The sequence below is a fragment of the Sebastes fasciatus genome, chromosome 1 (genome assembly GCF_043250625.1).
Source record: "Sebastes fasciatus isolate fSebFas1 chromosome 1, fSebFas1.pri, whole genome shotgun sequence".
NCBI lineage: Eukaryota > Metazoa > Chordata > Actinopteri > Perciformes > Sebastidae > Sebastes > Sebastes fasciatus.
This window is the reverse complement of record NC_133795.1, coordinates 19,388,802-19,414,336: the sequence shown is the minus strand read 5'-3', so window position 1 is coordinate 19,414,336 and position 25,535 is coordinate 19,388,802. Positions and strand designations below refer to the sequence as shown.

At 40.6% G+C, this 25,535-nt stretch overlaps 1 protein-coding gene across 3 annotated transcripts in view; it reads left to right on the top strand.

Annotated features, from left to right (window-relative positions):
• The window catches only part of bsnb (bassoon (presynaptic cytomatrix protein) b), an 85,147-nt gene that overhangs the window by 35,449 nt on the left and 24,163 nt on the right, over positions 1–25,535 (top strand). The window lies entirely within an intron of this gene.

Here is a 25,535-nt window from a genome sequence, read left to right as displayed (position 1 = left end):
TTTGTATGCGGAGTACTATATGGTTGGTGTTAGAATCTGATATGAGTTATTCGGGAATCAAATTCTGTACTTAAACTCACAACATTTCTCCTTATTCTTTCTGAACATATATTTGGTCTCTCATGTCAAACATATTCACTCTTCCGGCAGAGCAGTTTTATTCCAACATTTACACTCGCCTCTTCAGCCTAAACTTGCTTTTTTTAACTTCCAAATAAGACTCTCTCTCATCCTCTAGAATATTAAAGGGACAGTGTGTAGGATTTGGCAGGATCTAGTGGTGTGGTTGCAGAAAGCAACCATCTGAATACCTCACTCAGAGGCCATCCTTACCATAAAAGCACTACTTTAGGAGCAAAGGAAGTCAGACGGTGGCTGGCGGTACCACGGTTTTGCCCTCTGCGGCTCACGTTACCGCAGTTTCACAAGCATGTCGGAGAATTTCGGTGGCCTTCAGGTAAGGCTGGTCAATATATTGATATTATATCAATATCATGATATGAGACTAGATATCGTCTTAGATTTTGGATATCGTAATAAGGCATAAGTGTTGTCTTTTCCTAGTTTTAAAGGCTGCATTACAGTAAAGTGATGTAATTTTCTAAACTTAACAGACTGTTCTAGCTGTTCTATTATTTGCCTTCACCCACTAAGTCACTATGTCTGCATTACTGATGATCATTTATCAAAAATCTCACTGTGTAAATATTTTGTGAAAGCGTCAATAGTCAAACCTACAATATCGTTGCAATATTAATATCAAGGTATTTGGTAAAAAAACATTGTGATATTTGATTTTCTCCATATCGCCCAGGACTCAGTGAAGAGGTCCCGCTCCCTATGTAGATATGAAGGGCTCATTCTAAGCTAACGAAAACACAAAGATTCTTAGTTTCAGGTGATTATACACTAATGAAAACATAGTTATGAATATTATATTCCATGTTTGCTAATACATCTCCTGAAATGTTACACACTGGTCCTTTAATTTAGATCAGACATACTTCAGTTTATTATTAAAATACCCTGGTGATGTGTGAGCAAAGTAAAGTTCAGCTGTGGCCTGTCCTGGCTCTGGTCCTCTTGGTCACAAACATTTGGTCAGCATGCCAGAAACAACAAAGAGCCGAAATAAGGCCAGCGTTTAAATAACTTGTTTATTTCATTAATTCATAAGCTGTGTGTCTCACTGTGTGGAAGTGACTGGGATCATTCATTTATGTGTAAGGCAACATCAGGCTTGACTTAAACGTTGCTTTAATAACTTTGTAAAACTAAACGTAACAAATAAATAGATATAAATGTACTCAATCGTTCCGATACCAAATCAGCCCATCGTCACTGATACCCAGATCCACCTATTTGAGTTAGTATTGACCCTGCTCATTATGTCACCTTTAGCAGCATGCATTCATTGTATTTGATGAAGCCACAGTCACCCACATACAGTATATGCACGCACACACAAGGGCGCTCTCACATTCTCATTCGGTAATATGCTCAGCTGTGACAAAGCAATTACAGTCAGAGACTGTGCAAAGAGAGACCTTTTAACAGTCTGTAACATCGTCTGCAGTAACTATATATTGGCTCGGTTTTATGTGCCTGGAAAACACGATGCAGTAAACTGTGCGGATAGCAGCACACGGTGAAATGCTGATAATGAGAAATCGCAGATAGATTGTGTAGCATGAAATTTACCCTTTTAACTGTTTCATTTCAAACATTTCTTTGTGCAAATGGAGCACAGTGTTGACTTCGGTTGAAGAATCGCTTAGACCCAACAGCTACTGACACAGATTAAATTCATATCTTGAGTTAATGAAATTCTATTTCTATTTCTCCATTCAGGACTATAATTTGTTTTGAGACTGCAGTGCCCTTGAAGAAACAACAAGTGCACAGTGAACATATATAGAACATGTCGTATTTGCGAACTTGTCACAGCTCTGCGGGAACACACAGTTGCCGCTCTCACACAGAGTCACAGTATAGATGAGCATGTCATTCTCATTCTCAAACCTCCTGGAAGTGTTTTCTGAAGGTTGGCACCAGCCTGTGTCTCCCTCAGGAGTCCCATCCAAAGCCAGATGGCTGCCGGCATCACGCATCCAAGCCTGCCATGCTCAGCCGGGCTGCTCCCAATAGTGATGATGGTACGCCATCACAGATTCAAACACCCACCCGGCCTCAATCAGCTGCTCGCTGCCTTTTAATACTTCTTCCTTATTCCTTTGAGCTGCATGCGCCGTGTGCTTGAAGAAAGCCAGCGAACATATAGTGCTTGTACACAGGAAGTCAGATTCACACGCCCACATGCAACTTACACATGTTGCATGCTGTATTCACGCCCACAGTTTAGATCTTATGTCATTCGATGTTTGATATATTTTACACAAAATAACATTGACTGCATGGTGAATTCTAGTGAAGCTGCACCGTAGCTTCCGGAGGAACCCTATTTTTCGGGGGTTGGAAAGTACTGTACACAGTGTACTGTACATTGTTATTGCCATCAAACACATTTCAAATGATTAGGAAATAAATGATTGTATTTTTATTTAAATCTTTGCTTTGATTAAAGAAATCTCGGCATTAGTATTTTATTATGTATTATTATAAGCTCTTAAAGCTAGTGTTAGGAAGTTTAACAGGTCATAATTCCCTCTCTAATATCTATTTCATATTGCTGTGCTATCTTCAAACAACTGGATTTATTCAAGTTTCTCTCCAAAAATGTAATTTTACGAGACTACATTTGAACACATCATGATAAAGTTAGAGTTTACCTTCGCCAAATGGTCATTTTTACTGAACAGAGCTTGAATGCACCATAATTTAACTCAATGGCACCTCCGTTAACGTCAGTAGCTCCGTTATGTAACCAAGCAGGACTGCTCACCGACTTCTAACAGGTAACGTTACTAACTCTCCTGTTGATTTCAACACAGATTTGTTTTTCACAGTGTCGCATTATCAGGGAAAAAATAGGGTGCACCCCCTCAGGTTTAGTAGCGCTATGCTTTTGAACGCTTTTTTTCTCTCTCCGCCATGGCTCCGGTCCCAAACAAACTGAAACATGATATAGTGTGCGAATGCCGTCGCGTCATTGTGCATGCGTAACTATTGGAAAGCATCAATATAGTCACGGGGGCATGTGATGTCGAGGTATCGGTCAACTAGGAATCGGTTCTCAACGGGAACCTATTCTCTATTCCCATCCCCAGCGTTTTCCCTGTCTGCCAAAGTGGCGGATGGCCTGACGATTTTACCTGCTAATTTCAGACCCTGGTCTTGAGTCATATTAGAAGAAATTATGCAATATTTGTTAGTTTACTGTTAAACAATGATGTGAATACAGACACTAAAATGGTTTTATTTGTAGTTAAAAAAGACTAGGGCTTCAACCAACGATTATTTTCAATTAATCTGTCGATTATTTTCTCGATTAATTTATTAGTTGATATGTCCATAAAATGCCAGAAAATGGTGAATCAGTGTTTCCCAAAGCCCAAGATGCAACCCTAAAATGTTTTGTTTTGTCGACAACTCGAAGATATTCAGTTTACTGTTATAGATGAGTAAAGAAAACAGAAAATATTCACATTTAAGAAGCTGGAATCAGAGAATTTAGACTAGAAATTGCTCAAACCAATTGATCGATTATCGAAATAGTTGGTGATTAATTTAATAATGTGACAACTAATCAATTAATCTTTGCAACTCAAAGAAAACTACCAAGAATATACATGTATAACAGCGTTATATTACTATACTTAGATACAAATAACTGATAACAACTGAGTTAGTAAATGAAATAATATGCTTACCCATAATAACTACAGTACATCTTCTTGTGATTTCAACCCTCCGTATATTGAATTATGCTACTGACTCCTATTTTAATAAGCTAATGGTAGCATCTGGTACTTTTTATCCATTTTCCAGCTCTGCAGACACCCACACACACACACTCGCATACAATATGGACACCCACACACATCATTGTACATCACCCTCCTGTTCTTTTAATTCAAATGTACTGTATTAAATGGGGGAACTGTTGGATCCTGACTCACCTCGCTGTAAAAACTGCCAGCATGCCAAATGCAGAAATATTTCATTGTCGGCTTGTACCTTATTTCATTCCAGCTCTTTCTCAAATGTTTTGTCGTACTCTTTCATTATCCAGATGTAGGTGACGTTCCAGGTACATTATAAAGTTCCCCTTGACATTCTTTAATGTGACGCGGTTGTCTGGTTCTCTTGTTCCACTTGTAGTCGGGATGGATCTACACATGCACCCTCCTTCTCTGTCCACGTTCCAGTGCTCCTCTTCCTCCTGTCTACACGCCTTAGTTTGGAGACTGCTTGCTGTTGACACATTGATTGAATTGGCAATTACTCCTGGTTGAATCGCTCGCAGTTGACATTGCAACACGGGTACTCAGCCCCTCTTGATTCAGTCTACGCTCTGTTGATTTAGCAGCAACAGCAGGGCGAGCATCTTAAAACCCCTGCACATAATAAGCGAGTATTTATAAGAGGTGATACAGACAAAAACAAAAAGAGACAGGGAGATGGGTGTGTTTCTGTGTGTGTGTGTTGCGTCGTGGAAGGAGCTAATAGTTGAGAGTGTTTGTAATCCGTGTTGAGGGAGTGTAGTGATCCCCTTGAGTATGATGCTTAACCCTGACACACACCATTGTAAAGATCCACCCACACAAATAAGTGCCATCTGAGAATAGTAAGCCTTGTTGGATGATTAAACTGAGACAAAGCCCATTTTGACTTTGTCTGATAAATATATTAGCGTTGTAATGGCTGAAGCAAAGGATTTCCTGTATTTCTAAAGAGGCGGTACATGTTCACCCCAAATCCCCGTGCCAACAGTAAACTCGCTGACAAAAATTCAGTGACTGCGACTGTGCCGCGGTAGACGAGAAGACAGGAAGATGATGTGATGTACAGCAACGACTGCTTCCTGTTGAGATTATGTGGCACCCAGCACAGATGGCTCGCTGGTTGGGAGGCTTAAATGCCACTCACTCTCATCTCTGGGACCTTTTGTGTTTGGCAGCGGGCTCTGGTGCTCAGTCGGAGCTGGAGTCGCATACACTTTGTTTAAACTCCTGTGTATCTCAGACCTGCTGAGCGATCAAAGCTCCCACAACAGTCTTTATTTTTTGCGCTTTTTAAGCTTTTGGACTGCAATTTGTGATTATAAACCAGAGACTGATGGGAAGTAGAAAAGGGTGAGAGGAGAATCTACAGCACCTTTTGACACTGGGATTGCATTGTATGTGCGTCATTCTGCTAAACGTCTGTGCACCACAAGTGTTCATTTTTCACGAGATGTCTTAGAGGTCAACCTCGACCTGTTCCAAGCCCTGCCTGCACCGGCAGCAGTATCAGCTCTTTTGATGAATGACTATCTAGGAGCACAGTGACCATATTGAACTCGAATTACCCCTCCGGTCCCTTTTTCTGTGGTTCTATCTTCAAATGCCCTTCCTCTCATACCTTGTGAGTGAATGTGCTTTGAAGGGACCTAAGCATTGGCTTAATCACCTCTTCAGAACTCATCATCTTCAAGGCCTGGTGGCTATGCTAACGAGCTTTAGCGATGCCCCAGAGGCCCCTGGCAGCGCCGTGTCTATCCTCGGTGTCGGAGCCACGGAGGTGGGCCGGAGCAGTTCCTCCCCACCCCTGCTACTGGGCCCCTCCTGTCTCAACACATCACTTCACATCGCCTCATCGGTGCTCCCGCTCTCTCTTTCCCCGCAGCACCTCAGGCATGCGACTATGCTCCTTAATGCTGGCATTAGGAGAGAAGGAGGGGGTTAGCTGAGTGTGCGCTGTGCTTAGAGGCTGCAAATACTAAAAGGCCGGTGACACAAATGTGAGATTATGGAACAGAGACGTGTAGTTGTATGTCAGGGGGGGAGCCGAAAGAAACGCAGCCAGACACAGAGAGAGAGAGCTATAATGAAAGTGAGCGGGAGATTGAGGGACCAAATGAAAGAGATAAAGCTCACTGATCGCTCAGATATTACATTTAACCCCTTGCTAATCTTCTCCGTGCTGCAGCTGTCGGGCAGCGGCGGAGATGACCAGATCAGCTGCGAGGGTCTGGGCTGCTGCTCCAAACAGCGGCCTGACAACAATATTAACAATAGCAAAAGCAGCATGAGGATCATTACACTCAGCCAGAGAGATGGTCCTCCCACTGCCTCCATTAGTGGAGACACTGGGGCTCCACTGCCAGTGCAGTTTACTGCTGGGGGCGTGACACAACAACCAAAGGAAGGGTAATAGTGCTTAATGGGTTCACTTGGTCACTGTCGTTTTCTTATAAACAGCTCACTTCACAAACCAACACACACAGGGATGTTTTAGTCTGAAATATATAGTTGGAAAGCTGGATTAGTGATCCCTGTGCTTTTTATACCAGTTATTGTACACAGAGATGCAGCAGTGTTGTCTGCTCAATCAACTTTGTCATCTCTCCTGAGTACCTCTCGCAACTCACCACACGATTCATCCTTCCATTAACATCTCTAATGGGTAAAATGACCACAGTACAAACAAGTGAAATGACATTAATTGCTTTGGATACGTCAGCCTCTTAAATGGCTTAAATAGCCCCAAACACTACATTTATGAGCCATGTTTTCTCTATACACAAGTTTCTAGCTTGAGACATCATTGAATGATTTCCAGACACAGTATGAGACAAGCCCAAAGTGACAGCCAGCTTATCCTTAAATTAATTCTCTCTTCAGGAAATGTTGTTTTTGCAGTTTCTGGTCTGATGACCTTTTTTCTCAATCAGCATCTTACAACAAGCTATGAGGTTCTACATGATCACAGTTTTTTTTATGCCAAAGTTACAATAGTTTGATTATTTCACATTGTACATTTCTATATTTTTGGTTTGTCTGTGCTCCTCTCAGTGATTTGAACGTATGTTTGTTCATGTGGGCGTGCCCCACTGGCTAGCTCCCGGCTGCTGCTCTCATACATCTGATAACGCCATACCGACCGATGCCGCGGAAGTGCAGCACCCAACCCCTGGGTTCCCCCCTAGGTGAACACTGTTAGCTCTGTCAGCACTGTTGCCATTGTTTTCAGTGTTAGCTGCAAGCCGCTGGCTCAGCTGTCGCTATGTTGAGAGCCGTGCGGAGGCAATAGAAATGCTCCCAATCTCGTATTTAGCACCTTTAAAAGTATATTAATTGTCTGAAATACTGGTCAATTTATTTTTAATATCAGTCATACATCTGTGTCTCATATGTTTTAGATCATTTGAAGTGTCCATAAAGAGTTGCCTTTGCCATTCCTTTGCTTAAAGTGGCAGTAGGCAGTACATTTCTGGCATCGTTGGGCAAAAATTCCATAATAACCTTTCAGCATATTGTAATTCAAGTGTTCTGAGAGATAACTCGACTTCTGCACCTCCTCATGGCTCTGTTTTCAGGCTTTAGAGAATCTAGCCCGTGACGGGAGACTTTGACCAATCACAGGTAATTTCATTGAGAGAGCGTTCCTATTGGCTGTGCTCCGGTCATGTGACCAGAACTTGGTGTTCCTTCACCAGATTTCACAATGGCGGCGGCGTCACAAACTTAAACTACGGCTAAACCGTGCACTACAAGATGTGTCTGAAAACATTTGAGGCGAGAAATTAACATAACATAATATTGATTCATATTTGATCAGCACGGAGTTCGCGAGTGATTGACAGCCGGCTCTCATAGACGGCAGCTGGACAGCAGATGGACCTCAGATCAGCTCTGACTGGTTGTTTTCCTACGGTCTGTGAAATCTTGCCGATGCCGTTAGGAGCACCGCAGGACACCAGAGGACACAGAGGCACATGATTTTTTTCAGGGTTACCTGTTTCATGTACTATTGTCGGGATATAGCGTTATTTCATAAAAATAACTTTTTTTAATCATATTTGCTCCAATCTCGCCTACTTTAAGATAAATTGCTATAAAGATTTTACATGACACTGGCTTCTGATGTGTGACTGTGATCACAGTCCTGTGAATGCTGTTGTCTTTAAATGACGTTTTTTACAGTGGATTATGTCACTCCATTTTAGGAATTCACTACTTACTCTTCCCATATGTAAGTACAAGTCCCACGCTCACTCAAAGGATGCTGATGCCCACGCTGCCCTACAGACTTGCTAATCAAGTTAAAACATGTGTACGTCCGCAAAGAACAACCTGTGCGAAAGACCAGTGTAGCATCAGTAGACATCATTTTTGCTGGGCTCATTCCAGTAAAGTAATCACCTGACTAGACGCTGGTGACACTGGTTACAGCTTGAGTAACTTGTCTAAAAGATAAATGTGAGATACATGAATTGTATTTGCTTGGCTGATGGCTGTAGATTCGCCTGGCAGCAGTATTAGAAACTCATCTAAAATGAAACAGGGCCGAGGAGACAGCCTGATTAACTTGTCCCGGGGACAGACATATGCGACGAGACACACATGACTTGTTTGGGCTCGGCTGCCAACTACAGTGTAAAACAGGTTTGCTTGGCTGCAGCTTGATTTTGGAAAACAGATGTATGTTTAGAGGTTGGACTGTTGTTATTGCCACGGACTTTATTCTGTTTTTGCGCCGGAGGAGCTTTGCAAATCTGACTGTTGAGTCTTCCTATGTGTCCAAATCACCCATAGCATCACCCATCCTCTGTATGATGCCAAAGACAAACTGTTGTGTGTACATTTGACTTAATCTCATTCAGCCACATTCTGTGTCTTATTATCTCGCGAACATTAAGCCTGTAGGCTGATTAAAGGAGAACAGTGAATGAGTCAGGAAATACGAGGTAGGTAGTTTAGGAAGATGAAAATAAGACACACCAATGACTTCTTATTATACTGACTGCATCAGACAGCTTGACCACAGAGAAAGGTGCATTCACTAAACTGAGCTGAGCTGTGTGCTGCCACTCTGGGTGCTTTTTAAGCAATATTGCCGAGGGATAAACACTGCAATTCATCTTGAATATTCTCAGGGTGAATTAGCAGAGCTGTGCTAAAAGGCTTTCCAAAAAAAATAAGAAAAGGAAATGAAAACAGTCAAATAGCACCCTTCGTTTTCAGAACAGCTCCAGTTGTCCTTTGAATGCATGTCTTACAAGTCCTGTAAGAAGGGTATGAAGTGTGATATTGGATTGTTCTTGTCCTCTAGAAAGATTTCACTTCTTTGAGGGAAGAGGGAGGTAGATCCACAGAATCGCCCCTAAAGATTCAGTTATATTTAGACATGGTGGAGGCGATGGATTAGGGTTATTATATGTCATGTTTATTAGCTCAATGCCTCATACATGTAATAGTAGTCATTTTTATGGATTTAGACAACTCTTGGGTTGTTTTAAGGTGTCATTCAGGTTGTTTCTAAGATAAATCTTTTACATAAGTCATGTTGTTTAATTTTTTTCTGGATTTTGTGATTGCATTTCTGTTTAATTTAGATTTTAAATCATTTGTATTGCTGTTGGTCTGTAAACCATTATTATTGCTGCCAGAACACTCATAATACAGATATTTTCAATCTCAAAGACACTTTCAAATAAAGGTTAAAGGTGCAGTGTGTAAGAAGTGGGGAGGTTGCAGAATGCAACCAGCGGCGTTTTTTTTTTAGCGATTATTTAGTACGTCAATATATTATATCGGACTGTTATTTTTGTCATGAATACTTTCACACAGATCGCAAATATTACTATTATTATTTATTTTTTTCGGAACGAGGTACATTTTATGAGCTTTCGCAACGTGATTCATCAACCTATTACATTGTGCCAAACCGGTTGAGTTGCGCTTATATTTATGAAACGACAACACAGATGTTACGTAGTCCGAACTAGGACGGCAAAATGAATTATTCCTTTCAACCTTGACTAAGGTAGTGCAGACCAGATACACTCCTTCCGTGCTTACCTTTTACAAAATACATCCCTAGACATATAATATTCGCTGGCGAGTATTTTGCATTTTAATTATTTGTTTAGGTGATTATACACTAAAGAAACCATATTATTGCAATCCATTTCTGCCAATAGATCCCCCTTAATGTTACACACTGATCCTTTACATTATAAAATATGTCAATTGTACATTTTTCCACATAAACTGTATGATTCTTGCAGATTTTTCCTACAGAGATGGCTGCTGATACCTTTACAAATCCAGAACTTTAACAAACAATGTGCTTTAAAGGCATCCTGTGGCTTCCTCTAGACGTAAACCTACCCAAGATGTAGCAGAAATGGTAGAAAGCAGAAAATATCATCCACCAGTCTGTGTCTGTGTCAGACTCACTTCAAACATGCTTTCAGACAAATTGATCTTGTGGGATCACTTGGATGTCTTGGTGCTTTTCACTGTGTCTTATTTATGTATCTGGAGCCCCCTACTGAGGCAGGACAGTCTCACTGATGTGATGGACCCCCGTGTGCCTGCCGGGCAAAGAGAGGACACCTGTTGCCCCGGTTGAAACAAATACAAACGGACAGAATAAGTAAATAAAGAGCTGAAAACATGACCTGACCCTGTGCTACCCAGCACCCCCTGGGGGGACAGCAGAGACACACATACTTAATGGCAGATGACACACTGTTGTCCTGCAGCAACACACTATAAAAAGTTATTTCACACGTAGACTGCCACTGTTTTGGAAGCGTCTTTTGTTGTTAACACTTTGGTAATATGATTGTTTGTGCACATTAGTCACGTAATAATCAAGTAAGGGATAGGGTTAGCTGGTCTGATAATTTTCCTATGCAATTGTTTTTTAATATTATTTCGTTCACGCATGTCTCCCTTTTTAGCCATGCTAGCAGCATCGCACAATAGATGAGAATGTAATTTGGCTGTCGGTCGGTCAATCAATTTACCACTTTACCAATCCATCCATTAGTTGTTGAGGTATCAGTCAGGATCAATTTACCATCCTGACTGATACCTCAACAACTAATGGATGGATTGCCGTGACATTTTGTACAGACATTTCCCAGAGGATGGATTGTAATCACTTTGGAGATCCCTTAAAGGGTTAGTTTTGGGTGTTTTGAAGTGGGATTGTATGAGGTACTTATCCGTAGTAGGTGTATTATTTACAGTTAATGACGGCCGGCGTTCCCCCAGCATCGAGAAACAGACAGGAGCACCGACACCGGAGCAAAGCAATACAAGTGCTGTAGACTGGGACGGCAGAAAAACTTATTTAGTCACCTAAAAGAATTTCTTACCTACCTTACCTAAATCAATATCCGTTTAAGGGTACGCTATATTTAGAATATTTTCACCGCTTTATCTTGCCGTCTTCCTTCTCCTTTCTGACAGGCTCAGATTACAAAAACAGTATCGATACATTTCACTTTCAGTTCAGTTCACGGTCAGAAAATATTCTAAATATAGCATACATATACACAGATATAAATTCTTTTAGGTGAGCCTTTCTTTTAGGTGGCTAAAATTGATGTTCTGCCGTCCCCATTCACAGCACTGCTTTGCTCCGGTGTCGGTACTCCTGTCTGTTTCTCCAAGCTGCGGGCGTGCCGACCGCCATCTACTGTAATTAATAAACCTACTATGGATAAGTATCTCATACAACCCCACTTCAAAACACCCAAACTATCACTTTAACTTTTCATCAGCACCATCATTGGGGCAAATTTTCAATTTGTCCAGTACTTTGGTTAAGCTAACGGCATTCCCATCAGCCTCAGCTGTACTATGTGTTTAGTGCTAATTAGAAAATGTTGGCATGCTAACATGCTAAATGAAGACGGAAAACATGGTAAAAATTATACTAAAAATAAGCATGTTGGCATTGTAATTGTTAACATGTTAGCATACTGATGATAGCATTTAGCTGAAAGCACCACTTTGCCTAAGGACAGTTTCACACAGCCGCTAGTGTGGCAGTCGACTCTTAGTCTTGATAAAATGTGAAGCAACTCAGCTGTTTCTGAATGTTATTCCAATGTGTAAAGAATTTAATCTTTTTCAGATTTTTTTTTTTTTTTATTAATCTAAAATGTGCATTTAGGTAGATTAGAGCTGGACACAGTCAGAGGCAGTTGAGCTGGATGTGCAGAGGCTTGTTTGCTGAGTTTTTGTGCGAAAGTATAAAGCATATTTTGCTTTTCAGCAAAACCTACATTTCACAGGTATAAAACATGCTGGGGACGTTGTTGCAATGCCTCCCACACAGTTTTCTGTCTTGCTTTCTACTTTAGGGACTTCTGTAGTTTTCAATAGAATTGTATTATTTTCACCTCTGAATAGATATTCACTATTCTTCATGCTTTGAATGTGACTTTGCACACACTTATTTGCTATTATTCTCATAAAAAGTCAGTGACTACTCAGAAAATTGTCTTGCCTACTTACAGGTTGGCCTATTGAACATGCCTCACCCTGAGGTAGAAGAAGTAGTACTTATTCAGGATAGTGTAGTGTGGAGAAGCTCCCTGCAAAACTCATCAAGATGATCATCTACTATATGTTGTATATATCATTTTGAATACACAGCATGGACCTGTATATGAGTGACTGTAGTTGAGTCCTGCTTCCTCAGTGGATGATCCTTCATTTCCTCTCTAATCCACAGCCCTGACCACGTGTCCCCATTGAAGGAGTCCCAGGGGATTGACCTATATACCTGCTGACTCTTACTGACCTGTCACAGCCGTGGCGTGGCGTGGCACAGCCTGGCACAGTGCTGTGACATGTGCTCGCTCATGCTTTCGCACTGCGCACTTGGTAGTTTTAAACCACTGTTCATTCAGACTGCGCATAATAGAAATGGATACGGTGGTTTAAAGGGCTCCGATGGGGCTCTAGCAGAGTAACCTGCTCTGCTGGTCTTTGATTCTTATTGTTAATATCACAGGATTATAAAACAGGATTGAATACAGTGAGTATTTGTAGTGACTTTTATTTTGATCCTTTGACTGCTACTGTTGCGTTTGTGTTTACATCATGTGTTTATGTCTGTTTATGTCCATAGTATACATGCAGTGTGTTGAGGTGGTCTTTTACTGGTATGAAACTTATCCGGGCACCAAACTGTGCGTAACATATTTCCCCACTCACCTTAAACTCACCCCATTCATACCTGCTTGGCAGCGCGCCCCCGCGCACTTTGGTAGTTAATAATTCACACTGACCCTCTGCTCCCCTGACCTTCGCTTGTTACGAATTAATTATGACCTCCTCTGTCGTACGCCTCATTAATCTCTGTGAGAGACGGAACTTGAAGGATTATTATGATGATTTCTGCCTTTGTTGTTACCTAGTTATCCTCTTTATTTCAGTTCTTTGTTCTTACTTTGAAGGTTGACGCGGCAAGCGCTTTTGTTGTGCGCTGTCAGAAAAATATTTCCATTCAGGTACAGTAATGACCGAGGCTGTTTTGATGGGTGAAAGCTACTGTTGAATTATTTTGGGATAACTCGTGTACGAAGGCGGAGAGACAAAGTTTGACATTTAGAAAGTTTGGGGGAGAGGATTACACACGATGCGTGACAAATGTTTTATATTGCCATGCATTGCTGTCATGCTTCCCTTTGCTCATTTTCCTCGCAGAATTGTTTTGTAGCTGTCTTTCTAACAATGCCTCCGTTTTCTTTTTACATTCACGACATCTATTGTGGCATGAAAACAACTGCTTAGTGGGGAAGTGATCTTCCGTTCCTTCCTGGCCAGGAGCACCTAAAATATTATATCTCTGTGAGGTTTTGTGACTGCAGTTAATGACAGCTGACATTTCTTACTCACAGCTTGCGGTCTGGTTTCCTGGCAGAAACGCCAAGCGGGGGACAGACTCTTGCTGTGAGTTGACTGACAGTGAGAGGTGGAGTAGGCTACACACAGTGTGTCTGCTTGCACATGTGCTGCTGATCAGCATATCAAAATACACCGGTAAAGTGGGACAGGGTGGTGTGACTGTCACCACCAATAGTGCAGGGAATAAGAGCTAAGACGGTGTTACAGTAAAAAAGCTTGGTGTTAAATATGCAGCCCACTCCAAGTGCAATATTTAGCAGGATGCTTGAATCTGAATCTATGAGTGCACTGTTTGTTTTTCTGTCCTGCGCGCTCGTGTTGCTGTGTGGGTGTGTACGCTCCCACGGGGCTCCATATCTCTCTATGAAATTCTGCACTCTCTGGCTCCCTCCATGGGCAGCAAGTATTAAAGCTCTCCATCATATTCTTGCCTCACCAGCAGTTTGGCTCTGTAGGTCTGTTATCTGTGCACATTCCTGGTAAATGTTACTTTTTGTGCAGTTTGGCCTTTATTTCACGGCTGCAACTAAAAAAAAAAGAGAAAGTGTGTGATTTATGAGCAGGATTGTGAGTTGAGCTGTTGAACAATGTGACCTTTTATTTTAGCCGTGTGGAGAAAGAGGTGTGACGTGCAGTGTAGTATTTTTAAGGCAGTAGTTATCTCTCCCTGAAGAAAGCATTTTCCAGAAGCCACCTCTTCTCATACAGACAAGCTTCTGCCATCAAAAGAGAGACTGCAGAGCTGCATTTCAGCTAGAAGGTGGAGTCACTCATCCACCAAGACGTTAAAGGTGCTGAATTCGATATCCAGAGCATTAATATAGCAGCAAACAACTATTTGCTATCTAAAGATATAGAGGATTAATGTCTACCTGAGCGGATAATAAAGTCGCTCTCCCTTTGTGTGTTGTAATCAGAGCTTCTCCACGCTTTGTTTTCTCCATGCTTTTAGTGCATGTTCATGCATGTGAGCGTGCCCCACTGGCCAGCTCACAGCTCTGCACTGATCTCATGCGGTGGTAACGCTGTCCGGAACGACGGCGTCATTGTGGAAGTGTAGCACCAACCCTCCGGTTCCCCCCCTCAGGTAAACACTGTTATCTCTGTCAGCACTTTCAACGTTGTTTGCACTGTTGCGCTGTTAGCAACGTTAGCTGCAAGCCGCTGGTTCACCGTCCGCCATGTTGAGAGCCGTTGAGAGGCAACAGAATCTCCCAATCTCATATTGAGCTCCTTTGAGAGTAATCACTACTTCAGTATTATTAAAAAGAAATGAAGACAAATGAGGTACATAAGGAAAAATATTTAATTTCCTGAAAACAATTCATGTACTGTCTCATGTTTTCCACATTGGATTTACCAAGAGGCAGTTCTGACATGTTTTTGGAACAAATAAATGACTACTCAGTATGTGACTGTACGCAGACTGCCAAAGTTAGAGACTAGCTGGTGACACAGTGGAGCATTTAGCTGGAAAAGAGCCACATATTCCCCTCAAGAGTTGGTGAAGAGCAAACCACAGCTAAAAGAAGAAGGACTTGCATTTGCCCACCTACGCTTTGTCACGCCCCCTTGAAAAACACAAGGCTTTCATCCAAGAGTTCATGTCTCGTGCGTTAAGTTTCACTTTCACGTTACACAATCAGCTGTTTGTCCGTGTCCCCCAACGTTCAGTTTCATTTTCACTTTGCAAATGTAGTTAGTTAACTAAGTGGTTTTGTTGCCTAAACCCAGTGTTTGTGTTTGAATTCACGACGTTAAGCACATGTTTTACTGCGACTATAAAGTGACACCAAGGGGTCTGAGAAAGCCTCAGTATATGAGGAGTTTGCCATGTCAACTTCTGTTTTTGCTGCCCCTAAGTGGCCAAAAGAATAAAGCAGTTATTGTTGGTTTAAGTTTGCTGCTTTCGTGTGTCCAGGTTCAACTGATGCATTGAATTTCAAACTATTTTCATGGTTTCATTCTTGTTATATCCTATGAGGAGACTTGTACTTGTGGAAGTGTGTAATTAATTGATTAGCATGGAAACTACAGAAAATAAACAATCATGGCAATTTGAAATCCGCTTTTGAGCCACCCTCTGGAGGAACGTCCTGCAGGGGTTTGCAATTTATTTTTCTTTCCTTGTGCAAGTTTGCCTGAAGTAAGCTGACTCTTTTTTGTACTTTCTTGTTTTTTACAACTTCAAGAACACCTTTTACAGCCTGGAGTTCGTCTGCTACTTTTGGGAGCTTGGTCTTCTTGCTCCATTACGTTTGAGCATTTTTTGCCTTTATTGGATCATTCCAAATTGAGAGAGACAGTAAACATAGTTGGATTTTAATTGAGGATGGTACATTCCTTAATCAAATTAAGCCCCACCTGAGTGCTTTTAATGTGTCATTCACATACCTGCTTTTAGCTTTGCTTCTCATTAGGGGTTTGCAGTCTGGATAATTAATATACTTTCCTCGCTGCATTACATAATTTGGCGAATTCATACCCAATCACACTTGCATAGACACGAACAGACGCACGTGTAGTCGTGCACAGTCTTGCGCGCACATACTCAGGTTGCACACACACACACACGTGAGTGATCATGTCTCAGCAAGCTCCTCTGAGAGTGGGATCAATCTATGAGAATGGGATCAATCTCTCTGACCTTTTCCTTGTGGTAACCTGCAGTGTTCAATCTCTCATTATTTTGACAGTGAAAGGGCAGCTTTTCCGGCTGTGAGCTGACTGGATGGAGCATCACTACACTGCCTGTGTTCACACTATCTACCTTTGTATCTCATGGTAGATTCACTTTCACTCACTAACTGCTCTCTCAACTCCTTTCTTGGTATCTCGTCAACTGATATGAAAAAAACAAAACATAATCTTAGCTGCGCTACTTTACAATTAAATATCTGTTGACACCATGAGCTTAAGATCATTTTTGGGGTATACTGTATGGTGTTATGTTTACTGCAGAGATGTACAACTGTGAAAAAGGAAGCTATTGGAGGTACTCCACAATGCACCACCTCATAAGATTTACAACAGATTTTGATTTTACTATAGGGAATAATATTGTGGCCTTGAGAGCTGAATGCACTGCAGCTGAAGGAAACACATGATTATAGTCAAACCAGAACAAAACCAAAACATCTGTGGGGGTATTATCTCAGCAATACAGCTTTCCCATTAGTAATTTTGTTCTGTACCCGAGTACACTTGCGTCATCATCTATGCAACATTTGTTTATGTTGTTGCTACAGTGCAGAAAAGCGTGCCAACCGCACAATCCCAAACCCTTACAATTGAGTTGACCTTTGCATTATGCCTACTGTTAGTTGTTCGTTGATCCAGTACACAGTGTGCTCTCATCCGGGGCCGGGTCCTTAATGTGAAAGCCTACAAATGTGTGTGGCGAGTTGTGAAACTGTATCTCAATCTCTGTGTGTATACTCAGATTTGTGAACATGTAAAAGAATTTATTTACAAATGTCAGTTGACATTTACAGATTCTTTTACACACACACACACACACACACACACACACACACGCACACACACATGCTGTATAACAGATGTAGAAAACAACTGAATACAGAAACGAGCTGCAAATACTGACACAACACAACAATATACAGAAAACACAAGCAAATAGAGAAAAAGTTTCCCGGGCACAGTAAAAACCGACAAACACACTCTGGCACACACATTTCTGCGATAATTTCTCAATCATACAAAAACAATGTTTAAACTGAAATAGACTTTAATTGTCAGCTCATTTCTCAACGCTATGTACCATTTGTTATGCTGTATATGTGTTGCAGTGCATTGAGCTCTCAGGGACATCATATAATTATTCAAAACAGAATATACAAACAGTAGCTATAACTAGTTGATATAAGGACAAAAACACGAGACAGGATGTAGTTCTGGATTTATTTTAGAGATCGAAGAGTTCAGCGGAGTTTAACTTGTCTTCTAACCACTAAGTTTTCTCTTTAGCCAAAAGAATGAAGTCAAATGTCAAATGTTAAATTCAACATATTTTGATTAGAGATGCAATAAACACATCGATGCTATAGCTGCACTGGTAGGGACTGTTGAAACAGATGTCTTCAGACATCGTTACATGTTGCAGTGGATAAGAGCAGACACCAAAGGCTTCAGATGTAATTGCTAGATTACAGTCAGTGTGTAGTCTTCTGAGTTACAGTTCAGAGCCAAGGTTAAATACACTCCACTGAGCACACAAGTTAACCTGCCGCCATTTAAATGAGGTTATCAGTTCACTAACAAGATGATCTCACTAACAGACTGAGCCTGCTGCTGCCACACACACTTACTGTAGACCAGCACACACACACACACACACACGCACGCACACACAACGAATCCCCCAAAACACAACAAATGTGAAGTCAAGTGAATGATAAAATAACCGGGATGCACCGATACAGATCCGATACCAGTGTTAAACTAAATTGGCACTCAGAGAGCGCAGACCTCCGCCAAGCTGCCCGAGTACAATTGCCCCCCCCCCCTCTTGTGTAAAACATGTAATTCAAACTGGACACAAACAAAGTAAAACTCACCTAAACCGTCGTCGTTACTCTTTCCAACAATCACCAAGTGTGCTTTGGTCGAACTCAACTGTAAAGTCACAGAGTTTAATGTGAAAAAACGCCGAATCTACAGTTGTTGTCCCCCCCCTCCCTCCACCCCCGCTCTCTCTCTGTCCCTCTCTCTGCAGGCAGAAGGAAAGAGGCAGGGTGACGCGTCATGAACGCATCATCAGTTATGCTGCGCATGTCTTAAAACCTGTGGTTGGAGTAATTATCCAAACGGACAAACCAACAAACCAACAAACCAGCAAACAAACCAAAGCCAGTGAAAACATAACCTCCTTCCTAGGCCTTTGGCCTTGACGGAGGTAATTAATGCTGTTTGTGTCCTGTTTGAAACAAAAAATTCAACGTTCACTTGTGTATTAATTTTAAGCCGAATCATGATGTCTCTTTACCAAACCTAACCCAGTAGTTTTGTCGCTTAAACCTTAGGGCTGGGACGATTCACCTATCTTCCGATTCTATACTATCACGATACTTGGTTGCTGATTCGATTTGTATGGCAATTTTTCAGTATTGCGATTCTACAAGTATTGCGATTTGATATTGTGATTTATTGCGATTTTTTTTTTTTTAACACTAGACCATGGGAAAAAGTTAAATCATACACTTCTAGGTACTTTTACTTTGGAAAATATCTAAATTAATACAGTAAGAATGTTTGATGTTCAGCATGTATGTAGTCAGAGATGTCATGAAGTCGAATATATCAGTCATTGTCAGGAATTATTTATTACATTTTTTCCAAGACATTTCCCTCACAAATTGGTGGTATTTTCTTTTTAATTTATAAGGGACATGTAATGTTTTATAATTCTGGTGAATATAATCCAATCAATCTTATTTCTATATTTGTATTTTGTTTATACAGTGCCCTTTGTTAACACCGTATTTTGAAAACCTGACATAGTCACCTGTGTATACCGTCAGCTCCATTCTCTTTATACCTCTATGGTCAGCTCCATCAGGGCCATTTTATTAAATACATTTAACACAAATGTCAGTATGTGGGAGCTCTACAGTTGTAGCGTCAGCCAATTTGACCACGGAGATGCGAGTGACGGCTGACTTGACTGCATGTTACCGCAATATGATAACATTTCCTGTAAGACAGACTACAACAATAAAAGCGGTAACTTTCTTTTACCTATGCATAGACTCAAATGAAGCAAATATATCGATTCTGGCATTAAAAAATAGATTTCAAAATTGTAAAAAAAAAAAAGCAAAAACGCGATAAATAGGTGAATTCATTTTTTTCACACCCCAACTAAAATCGGTATGGGTGCATCTCTATTAAAAACAAAACAAAAACTGTGTTTCAAAACTTATTATTTTCTGCTTGAAGAAAACATTTCATTATCTGTCTTTTTTTGTAGTTTTATCTGTAGTTTAATCTCTCTGTATCGAGCTGTTGAAGTGCTTTTCTTCAGCGGACAGTTAAAAGGTATAGAAGGGGATTGCCACAGTGAATTGGTTGCTCTGTTTTCAGGGTGCATTAGAGGCCCGTCTCTGAGTCGCAGAGGCTCAGTCTTTTATACGGACCTGATTTTCTCCACACAGTGTGGGCAGTGGTGGGAAGCACAGCCCACACCGCTCACTGCTGTGCAAGCTAAAGCACTCTACATGAATAATTTGCTATACTCCCAGCTCCGGTTTGGCCTTGCTCCTCTCTCCTTTTCACCCACGCAGTGATGTTATGCTGATTCAGGAACAAATAGGGGAGTTTGGCAGTGCCAAAGTGGCAGGAAGAAAGCTTCATGGTGTTCATTATAGTATCTTCAGCTTAATGAACATGTTAAGCAGATCGGTTGTGGTTTTGAGGAAGTTGGATGTGAGTGGACTTCAGAGGCTGGGAGGATTCTTTCTTTGTAGATCAGATGATTATGTGATCATATCCATGCATGTGTGCACACAGTACACACACATAGCCTGTCCTCGCCGTCTATATTGTCACATCGCTTCAGTGGTTTTCTGTCGGTGGCATTGTGCACTAGCTGTCCACAAACACACACAGATGCTTGTCTCTGACATTTCTACACAACATTTATTTATTTTTTTACATGTGAAAGATCCGGCACAGATGGCTAGTTCTGAGGAGTACTGCACCTGTTTATATATAGCTTCTCAGTAGAGCACTCGAGAGAGATGAAAACAAAGCAAGTCTGTCTGTTTGGCATGCCAATGGCTCCATCCACGCCTCGTGGTCTCAGTTGAGACAACAGATTCCGGTAGGATTTGGGCACGTTGAGAAAGGTTTCATCTTGAACGGAAAAATAGCGTGAGTAAAAATAGCGTGTTACACATAGATTTCAAATGTAGCCACCATATCTTTATACTATGATGTATTACATTTGGTTTTGGCAGTTAGGAATGTCACTTTGTCAAACTAGTGGGTGAAATTAAAAGTAGTCACTGTGGTTTTGAGTTTTTGGCTCATATTTGATCTCCTTTTATGCTCAATAATGTTGTAGCTTCCCACACTATTCCATAGTTTGCTGCAGCTTTATGAACTGAACTGCATATTTTCACAGTATTCATGATTCAAATGGCATCATTTCTAAATGAGGGAGTTGCATAATTTAACACTCATGTTGCATAAGGGTCTAATTGAGTTATTATCAACAGAAGAACAGTTGAAGTCTACCGGTACCAACGCTGAATTAATCACAGTTTTCACATTGTCGAGTCAAACCACTCTGTCACCACAGTAGGCAGCTGTTTTGGTTTTACCCACTTTCTGTTACCTGTCCAACACCTCACAGCAGCACCTCATATTGCAGACCCAAGAGCTGCCACAATTAGTTGATTAATCAATTAGCTGATTGAAAGAAAATTAATTGGCAACTATTTTGATAATCAGTAATCAAGTATTGTTTTCAAGCAAACATGACAAACACTTTATTCAATTCAATGCAATTCAATTTATTTTTATATAGCGTCAAATCATAACAGAAGTTATCTCGAGACGCTTCTCATATAGAGCAGGTCTAGACCGTACTCTATAATTTAGAGACCCAACAAGAGATCTCCCATGAGCATGCATCTTTATGCGACAATGGCAGGGAAAAATTCCCCTTTAGCTGGTAGGATCCTCGGTGTCAGCTTCTCAAATGGGACTATTTGACCGTTTTTTTAAGGTGAGACACTACAGGCAAAAACCTTTTTTACGCACTGGTCAATTTAGAGATTTGGGGCTATTTTGTTTCCATAACATATCTTCTTTCAGACTTCCAAAAGAAAACTTCTAAAATACACATTAAGGTTTGATATCCGTTAGTTAAACATTTGACCCTGTTCACCTGTGGTGTCTCCCCTTAAATGTTTTATAGACTAAACAATGAATCGATTGGTTGATTAAACAATTATGAAAATAATTGATAGTTGTAGCCCGAATATTTTACTCACAAGTTACTGGAGATCAAACCAGTACTAAAAGTCCAGTCAATATGGGACTTGCATTTGTCAGGTGGCCAGAAACACAACACCAATGGGATGATAATGTTGCTCTGTGTCTGCTGAATGTGTAATTTGGCAATTATTTGCTAACATGACAACCATAATGACTTCAAAAGGTCATGATATACCAGGTCTTGGTCAGATAACTGATAAATGTAGCTTTTAATTAGACAATTAGTTGATTAAAGCTGAAGTAGGCGAGATTGGAGCAAATATGATTAAAAAAAAAGAAGTTATTTTTATGAAACAGTCGCTATATCCTGACAGTAGTACATGAAACAGGTAACCTGAAAAAAAGCATGTGCCTCTGTGTCCTCCGTTGTCCTCCGGTGCTCCTAACGGCATCTGCAAGATTTCACAGACCGGAGAAAAACAAACAAAGTCAGAGCTGATCTGAGATCTGCTGTCCATCTGCTGTCTATGAGAGCCGGCTGTCAAACTAGGCAGCGCTGATCAAATATGAATTCATATTCTGTTACGTTAATGCCTATTTCTCACTTCAAATGTTTTCAGAATCAACTTGTAGTGCACGGTTTAGCTGTAAAATGAGAAAGTTTGTGACCCAGCAGCAATGTTGAGATCATGGTTGAGTTTGGCCTGAAGGAACACCAAGTACCGGTCACATGACTGGAGCACAGCCAATAGGAACGCTCTCCTTACAATATGCTGAAAGGTCATTATGGAAGTTTTGCCCAATGATGCCAAAAATATTCTGCCTACTGCCACTTTAATCATTTGATCAACAGAAACTTATTCAGCCAAAAACAGACATTTGAATACATAACCTTGGACTCTGGGACTTTTTGATGGACATTTGTCACTATGCATAGACCAATCAATGAATCAATTAATAAAGAAAATTAAATCAGCGATGGGAATAATCGTCAGTTGCAGCCCTATTTTAAATATCTATATATGCGCTGGGAAATTGTGTTCAGTGATTCTCCAACATCGTGAATTTTCCTGTATTTATTTGTGATTCTCTGTTGTGTTTATCAGTTTATGTTTGATTGATAGGCATCTGTTAATAATAATAATAATCTTTATTTTCCACAAATGTGGAAATTTGCCTCCAGCTTCACAGGTTGGTTAAAACACATCATAGTAAATCACAATACATACAATAAATAACACAACATGCAGTAAATCACAGTAAAATCATGCACAGTACAGATAACAATAACAGACATGGTCCCAGTGTGAATGGTGTATTGAATTTAGTAAAGTTATTGCATTTGGTATAACAGACTTTCTGTAAATGTTCTTGGTTGCTGCGGCAGATCTATAGCATCTTCCCGAGGGCAGTTTTATAAATTCTTTAAAAAGAGGATGAACAGGATCAGACACAATTTGTCTGGCTTTTTGTTTCGCCTGTGTTTTATATATATATATATATATATATATCCCAGTTGTTTTTGTTCTTTCCCAATAATTTGACTGGCCATGTTAGTGATTCTGGATAGTCTAGTTTTGTTCTTAGCTCCCAGGTGCCCATATCATGTACACATAGTAAAAGTTAAGACACTTTCAACAAGACAAGAATTTAATTTAATCAGTAAATGCTGTAACAGCATCACATATGTTAAATATTACATCTTTTGTAGCCATCATCTTCACCACCACCTTCTTTATTCCTCTCGTCATCATCATCATAAGTACACCACCGCTTTCTTCCTCTTTCTGTTTTATCCATCCTCCTCCTCCTCCTCATCATCATCATCCTTTTTCATCCTCTTCTGTTGTGTGTCTCCGACCACCCACATAAGCGAGTGGTTAACCATTATTTGTAGATATTTTACCTTCACAAATCAGTTTTACTGGACAAATAGTGGAAGTGGCCCTTGATGGTGTGTATGCATCATTCATCTTGGCCAGTGAGCACTAACAGTTTTTTCAATAAGAATCCAGAGGACACACAAGGAGCCCTGAGAACGAACAAATCAATCTCTCACTCACACAGAGCCTGATCAATTTCTCTTCACAGGTTTAGTATGAAGCAAAAAGAAGACAGACTGTGTCCTATACTCGCAGACTTTTATCACTGGCGACTTGTCTGTCAAACGCCCGTCTCTCTAGATTAAGATCCCTATTGGGCTGTTAGGACGTTCCTCGCTGACTAAATGATTGTCACTCTCTGTCTATCTCTTTTTTGTCTTGCTTGTAATGTAACGGCTTTTTCTCAGTTATTTATATCACTCAGGCAGATAACTCTTTTTTTTTTTTTTTTAATCTCCCCTCCATGTCACACATGTGACCGAAGTGACTCAATAACTTCCACGATTGTATTTGATAGGTGCAATGTGAGCAAAATGAATAAGGGCTTTTGCCTTCTCTGGCATCTTGACCGTCTGGACTGCAGTAAAGATGTCCTCTGATACAGTCATTGAACACCTGCATTGTGTGGGTTTTTTTTTATTTGCGGTTTCTGGGCATGCTGTTTGAATTCCATCTTCTCCATTAAGCTTTTGAAGTATGACACCAATAAAAGTAATGATTTATTGGGCAGATGGTAATCGGCAATAGAGGTGTTTATGAGGTTATTTGTTTTGTTGTGTGAGTCTGTGACACGAGAACTCCTCAGGCCTCAGGCACAAACCATTATCATAGAAACAGAGTTACAAACATGGTGCCGCCACCTCTCCTTTCAGCTTTCATAACCTGTAATATAACCGTTTCTCTCCATTGAGCAGTTTCATCGATCTGCTGCATTGACCTGAAATTGAATCTGTTTATGTTAATATCCTGTCTTCGATGGGTTTTGTTCTAGATTTTTTAACAGCGTCAGGATCTATAACTACCTCCACACGATCCTATACTCTCGCAGATTGAAGGTTTGCTGGGCTGCAATAAAAAGGTCTAATGACAGTTGCACCCCTCCAATGTAATAACAGATGGGTTAATTTGTATTCACACAGCACTCTTCCTCTGTGTACCCCGTTGGAGAGTGCTTAATGTTGTCAAATGATTAAGTCTTCACCATGAGATGAAAGGCCTTGTTTGGACAGGCTTTTAAATATTCAGTTGTTCAGAGTCACTATACTGAGTCCTTGGCACTCCATGACCGCTTATAAAGCAACAACTTTCTTTTAACTAACAGACACATTATCACAATTATTTTTATCAATATTGAGATCACCATTATTTATCACGATTATTCATTAATTTTAGCATTTTAATTTTTGCACTTTCACATTTAAATAAACATGTTGTGCTAAATTCCTGCTAATTAACAAATCTTTGCATCAAAATAAGACTTAAAATAAGGTTCTTCTTCACCTGAATTCAGTGCAAAAAGAGTAATATAGTTATTACTCTTCTACTCTGACTGCAGCCACAGCATTCAGGAACGTTTTTCACAGGTTCCGGTGAGCTTTAGGGCTGTCCTCAATACCATTTTTGGGCTTCGAAGCTTTGGTGAGAAATATTCGAAAGGTATTCGAAGCTTCGCGGCGTGGCGCAACGCAGCAGGCTGACATGTTCTTCTGTTTGTCTGTCTCCAACTCCTACGTTTCAGTGGCCGGGACAGTGCCGCTACACACAACAAACAGCGATATCTGTTTGAGAATAACTAATGATAATTAATGTTGAATATGAAGAATGTTGTGGGATTATTCCTTATTTCATGGGCTATTTTGGGATTTATACG